The sequence below is a fragment of the Poecilia reticulata genome, chromosome 10, assembly GCF_904066995.2.
Source record: "Poecilia reticulata chromosome 10, P_reticulata-male-v2, whole genome shotgun sequence".
In the NCBI taxonomy this organism is placed as follows: Eukaryota; Metazoa; Chordata; class Actinopteri; order Cyprinodontiformes; family Poeciliidae; genus Poecilia; species Poecilia reticulata.
Genome location: NC_088839.1, coordinates 31,831,541 through 31,838,125, shown reverse-complemented (window position 1 = coordinate 31,838,125; position 6,585 = coordinate 31,831,541). Strand labels below are relative to the sequence as shown.

The following is a 6,585-nucleotide window of genomic DNA, read 5'->3' as shown; positions in this document are numbered from 1 at the left end:
TACTTTCCTGGTAAATGGCGCAATATTGTAACTACCTAACTAACTTGTTTACTTTTCTGAAAAGTAACTAGTAACTATAACTAATTACCTTTTTTAAGTAACTTACCCAACTGGTTATCTTTGTGCATCGTTGAAATACAAAGGCTGTTACGCGTCACTAAAATACAGAAAAAAAGAAGAAAAAAAACTAAGAAATGTCACATGATCAATAAACCCTTCCCGGATTGGTCGTCACTGCTTGGCGGAAGTCAGCTGATAAGGGAGCGTTGGCGTTTTTTCGCCTGTTTTGCTACCAGATGAAAACTTGGCATTCTAATCTGTCTTCAGAATCCATTGTCACACAATATGTGGCTGTACGCTTGACTGAGCAGTAAGATTTGTATTTTTTCTCCTGTTTTTAGGAGTATTCGATTTGTCTAGTTCACTGGTTCTTAACCTGGTTCGGTCGAACCCCAGGGGTTCGGTGAGTCGGTCTCAGAGGTTCGGCGGAGCCTCTGCCTCGGAGGTAAAGACACACTGTGTAAAGTCGTGATGACGCCCCGCTTTGCCATCACTTGCTGCAGAGGATCACGTTACATTGCTGAGCCAATCAGAGGATCACGTTACATTGCTGAGCCAATCAGAGGATCACGTTACATTGCTTAGCCAATCAGAGGATCACGTTACATTGCTTAGCCAATCAGAGGATCACGTTACATTGCTTAGCCAATCAGAGGATCACGTTACATTGCTTAGCCAATCAGAGGATCACGTTACATTGCTTAGCCAAGCAGAGGATAACGTTACATTGCTTAGCCAATCAGAGGATCACGTTACATTGCTTAGCCAATCAGAGGATCACGTTACATTGCTTAGCCAATCAGAGGATCACGTTACATTGCTTAGCCAATCAGAGGATCACGTTACATTGCTTAGCCAAGCAGAGGATCACGTTACATTGCTTAGCCAAGCAGAGGATCACGTTACATTGCTTAGCCAATCAGAGCTGCGGAGGAGCCCTGATTGAAGGAGCTCCACTCTCAGCATGGATTTGAACTTGTGTCTTTATTTACTTCAGCAAAACTCACCGTTTTTACCAAACTTTGTAGCTTTCGGTGAACTTCTAAATCTGCTCCTTAGTCGCATCTTTTAGGGGTTGCTACTGCCTCTAGTGGCGTGGGGGTGGTAACACAGATAATATAATTGCATTACTAAGTCTTTATTATTTATTATTAATTTTTCATTCTCTTGAGAATGTAGAGCTAATTAAATGATCTAAACAAGACCTTAAAGTGGTTCCAGTTTCTCCCGATGGCCAACCTGTTGAAACTGTGGCAAATTTGAAATACCTTGGGTCGTTCCTAGACAGTCAGCTCAACTTTGCTGAAAACACTGACTATATTTTGAAGAACTGTTCTCAGAAGGAGACTTAGTGATCTATGTCTTGAATTTGGGGGGAAAGATATCATATTTTATTTGTCGCTACAGAAGGGTTCAGTGAATGCGCATATGAAACTTCTGGGTTCGACAGCGGTTCTTAACCTCAAAAAAGGTTAAGGACCGCTGGTCTAGTTGTTAAAAATAATTTGTTGTGGCGCTGCCACCGCGGAACTCCATTGAAAAAACGTTTTTCAAATTTAAGTTTGATTTAAACCTATATAATTAATTTGCATGTGCGTAATGTGCAAATTAATGTATTGGCTTATTCGGCTATGATTTCTAATTGATTATGCATTTTATTTTGGTACTCGACGGGCATGCTAACCGGTTTTTGAACTGCTTGCTTGGTTAAGTAATGTGTGTAATTTATTTGTGTTTACCGATAAAGTGATTTAATTTAATGATTTAATTGCTGATTATTGTTCTGGCCTGTCACAGGTCAGGTTTTTTCCCCTCTACCTTCAAATGAGCAGAACAGGACCGAACCGAACCCATGGTAGGACCTCCACCCCCGCCTCCTCCCTTTTAATTTTTTAAATTTTTTTTAGATTGTATTAAACCCCTGAGAGGACACAACTGAACTTTCAAAACAATAAAGACAATTGCAAAAAACTCTTCAACTCATTGTTTCCTCTGTTACCTACACATCTCTCTACCCTTTTTTCTTGTTTGCTGTATCTTTGTTGTTTTCATTGTAAGAAAAATGCTCTGATAAAAATAACCAGTTCATTGGGTTTAAATAATCTTGACAAATGTTTGCTTGTTTGAAATATTCAAGTATATTTTAGACTGTAGATAAAACAAAAACCAGAGAGAAAACGAACTGCCAGACGAAAGGTGAAGCACAACACCTGTGTGGGGCAAAGAAAACACAATTATTATTTTTTAAGTCAACCATGAAGAGGGCAATCAGTCAGGATTTATTTAGTTGATTATGCTGAAAGTTTGATGTTGCTTGAAGTGACTGTAAATTAAGCCTGAAATGGTTTTTGGTTTATTTAGATGACAAATTTAGCTCTTGTTTAACATCACTTAATGCATCCACTTCAAAGTCCATTATGGTGTCATTCATGGCTGCTTGGAGACTTGATCCTTGTGCTATTGCACTACTGTGTGCAACATGTATTTTTAAAGTGTTACTCCACAGTTAACATGGTGGACAAATTCAACACTCACTCTTTCACTCACTAGTGCTCTTTCTGTTATTTCAGCCTGTAAGAATATACAACTGCGACATCGACAGCCAGACGGTGGCGACTCAGCTGATGTCTGAGGACTCACCGGTGAACCTGGATGTTTCCAGTTCCAAAGAGATGAATGGCTCTGGGACCGCTCACCGGTAAGGAGACCCGTTAGCGAGGAGCTTTCCGAAATGGAAACCACCTCACAGATAGATGAGGAGGGACAGCAGGTGCTTCCTGATAAAAACCCAGCTGTCAGCAAACGCACCGCGATCACTGTAGCTGCAGAATGAAGTTTGGCATACTCAGCCTGTCTATTAGCATGAGCAACAGACGGAAGGAATAAACAGCAAAATCTCTGAGATGTTAAAAGGCCGAACATATGTGGCTCTGATGAATTCAACCCAGAAAACCCGTCAGTCCAGAACTACGGGGTGCTCTGTCAGCTGGTTGCAAAGAACAGATCAGGAATTTCATGCATTATGAAAAACAGAAAAATACACAGAACCCCTGCAGAGGTCCCATCTGGAAGCTATGAACTAAAGCTGCAGCTGATGACGTAAAAATACAATAAGTTGTTTATGTGATCCAATTAGATAATCAGGATGCTGTCAGAAATCAAACTGCATTAATTAGAAGTGTTATAATAGTTGGCTGTTGATATTAATAATTTTCAAATTGCAGATAAAACGAGCCACAGTGTGGGCAGTAATGTCTGACGCCGGACCAACCGTTGTTGTCCTGGACCTTTGAGTGTTTGGCAATCGATCCGTTCTCGCTGCAGGATTCTAAATCAACTAGATCCCTGTGGATCGAGGCTCACAGAGCTCAGAGGCACTGAGGCAGAATTTAGTTTTAGAACAGAATGATCCCAGCAGCACTTTATCAAAAAACATTTGAACTATTATAAAGCATAATGTTCCTATGTAGCGTTGCCAAACTTGCAGTGAAGTCAGAAGTGACACTGAAGCTGCAGGTCAGCTGTTTATTACACGAAATGATGAAATTTTTATAATTGTGAAAATGCAAGAGCTTCACAAAACATAAAGCAGTTATTTGTAAAATGCTTTGTCATTCAAAATTTAAAATAAATTAAAATATGATTGACTATATCTGTAATTAATAAGTAGTCTTTACTAATGATTTGGTTTCCACATATATTTCACTTTTTAATTATTTTATTGCCTTACATTGCAGTAATGATGCATTATTTCACAGAAACTACATTTCTGTATCTAAATAAATATTCATTTTAATTAATTCATCATTTATATTGCATTTTAGATTAAGTTGTTTTAAATATTATTCTATCTATAACTCACAAATTATGTGTTAAATACTCTTTGTTATATTGGCACATTAGGGCTTCCATAGTAATAACATGTTGCAGCAGTGTGTGGACGATACGCCAGTAATGTCTTCATGTTTTCTGTCCAATATTCAGCTAAAAGAACAACAAAAAATGAAACAATGGAACTATACTAGTACTGAAAAAGTAAAATGTATCACATAACTTTATTGTTATGATACAAATAACTAAGACGCTTTGTTTATTGTAGAGGTTAGATTTAAATTATAATTTTTTCTGAATTATCAGATTGAGACAATTTTATTTAAAAAGAAAAGCAGCAAAACTTTGTTGACTACAAACTAAAATTGTCTAATTAAAAATGTCCCACCTGTGGTTTTGTGCATGTCTGAAGCATTCAACTGTCTCTCACATTAATGGCATGATGATAACAAAATTAGAAAGAGAAATGAATAATCTGATTAATCTTGATAAATCAATTGTTCAAATAGTCGTCAACTAATTTAGTAATTGATTAATTAACTGGAGCATAAAGAATGTAAAAAAGCAAATTGCTAAAACAACAAACTGAGAGTAGAAATTAAACCAAAACTGTGTAAAGAACATGCATTTTACATTTAAAATAAAAAGATCCAAAGCTCCTCAAAAGACGTTCACCTTGTTCAAATTCTGTAAAAAGAAGCATCGTTTATTATCCAATTAATGTATTAATTGGATATCAACAGTTTAGCCTTGCACACTTTAAATGAAAAATTTCTGGAGTATGCCAATTTTATTTCAGAGATTAATCAATTAATCCTCAAACAGTCGCTAGTTGCAGCCATAATTATAATGTTTCACATGCAGTGACAGTCTTATTTTTACTACTTTTTGTTTTCAGTTGAAAAAAAAAAAAAAAAAAAAAAAAAAAAAAAAAAATATATATATATATATATATATATATATATATATATATATATATATATATATATATATATATATATATATATATATATATATATATTTTTTAGTAACTGAAAAATAAATATGAATAAAATATATACATTATTTCTTTAAGTTACTAAAATTCTTGGGGGGCAACTGGAACTTTGAATTGTATTTTATTTTGTTTTGCAACATTAACATTTTTCTGGTCAAACTTCAACTAAAATAACATTAAAATCAAACATTTTAAATAAAAATATATACACATAACACTATGCTTAAATTTACCTTATAATAGATTTTTTTCATTGCATAAATTTAAAGAAATTTTTGATTTATCTTCCATAATAAAATGTGCTGAAATATATACAAATTTTACACGAAAGATGGTTTAAAACCAACATTTTTAAATGTATTCTAAGACATATCTGTGTGGATGTCAGATCACAAGTCAATGATGTGAGAAATATGTAAAAACGGGGAAAAAGGTAATAATTATTAGATTTACTTGAGCTCAGCAGCAGCAGCCTGTAACGTTTGGTGAGCGGAGTCCTCGACTGATGCACCAGCTCTCTAAAATTACAGAAGGGATTTGACAGTTTGTTCTTTTCTAATCTGTGTTGAGGATAAAACAGTATCGTGTGTGCAACAGTAATAAGCAGAGAAGTTTGTGTTTGCCAGTTTAAATGAATAAATTACATTTTAGAGCCAGATGCACAACTAAGGAAATATTTGGCTCCTGCTTTGTTAGACAAAATGGCTTCTCCTACGTCTCGCAGTAAATACAGAAAAGAAACCTCAAAACAAAACAGTCGAGAGGATAACCAATGATCCCCATCTAAGCCACGCTCAATCGCACTTAAACGGGGCGGCTCTTCCTACCAGAGGAACCAGAACAAACCTTTAAGTCGACAGCTAATGCCCGGTTTAGTTTTCTCTCTCTTTTTCTCTAGTTTGTTTCCTCCTAAAAACTGCCCTGCTAATACCAGACGTGGTATCACATTAGGTGGCTGGGAGGTGCTATCGAGGCCCATCGCTGCACACTCAGCCTTTCCTTTTCTTTCTCTTGTTGCTATTCTCCCTCGCGCCCCCTCCGATTTCTCTTTTGTAGATTGCACAACCCTCAAAAGTGCGCCTGTCCCGGCGTCTGATTCTCAGAGACCACCACGCTGCAGCTAACGCTGGAAGATGACATTTCCTCACCCTTGAGACCCTTTCTACCCCCTCCCCTCCCTCATCTCCCCTAATCCAATCAGTGAGGCCTGAGTTTTTCTAATATACTGGCAGTCTCATACTCTGACTTTATCCCTGCAGCTGTGCCGGACCGCTCATTGGCAAGATTAGGGCCTCTGCAGTTCCTCTGATCATGTATTTCAATATGAATGGGACCAATAAGGGGGTGGATTATGGCTTAGTTACTTTAGAAATCCAAGGCCCCCTTTTGATGCCCCCGGGTTTGAACGGCAGTGGCTGAACCCCGCCTGGTCTGCGTGGCGTGGCTGCAACGCCACCTGGCAGTCAAATGTTTGCTCATATGCGCTCATTAAACAACACCACACTGGCACATCGGGTACCGACTGCGGGCCGGATGGCGAGCCTTGGTCGCAACCAGATGGCACCGCCACCAGTTTGCCAGGTGGGGTCCGTTGTTGTCGCTCGTGAGTTGCCTCATGGACAGAGGACGGACGAGTTTGTGTTGCAGCGAGAGGAAGATGAGACAAGAGTCTTTCCTGCCACATTCAGAGCTTTTTT

The 6,585-nt window shown here is 37.8% G+C and overlaps 1 long non-coding RNA gene across 1 annotated transcript in view; it reads left to right on the top strand.

Moving 5' to 3' along the window:
- The first annotated feature begins 238 nt into the window (after positions 1-238).
- Positions 239-6,585, top strand: part of LOC145553191 (uncharacterized) — a 47,750-nt gene continuing 41,403 nt past the window's right edge. The window contains exons 1-3 of the long non-coding RNA XR_014089463.1: positions 239-370; positions 1,858-1,915; positions 2,631-2,758. This is a non-coding gene — a long non-coding RNA (uncharacterized LOC145553191). The remainder of the gene's footprint in view (positions 371-1,857; positions 1,916-2,630; positions 2,759-6,585) is intronic.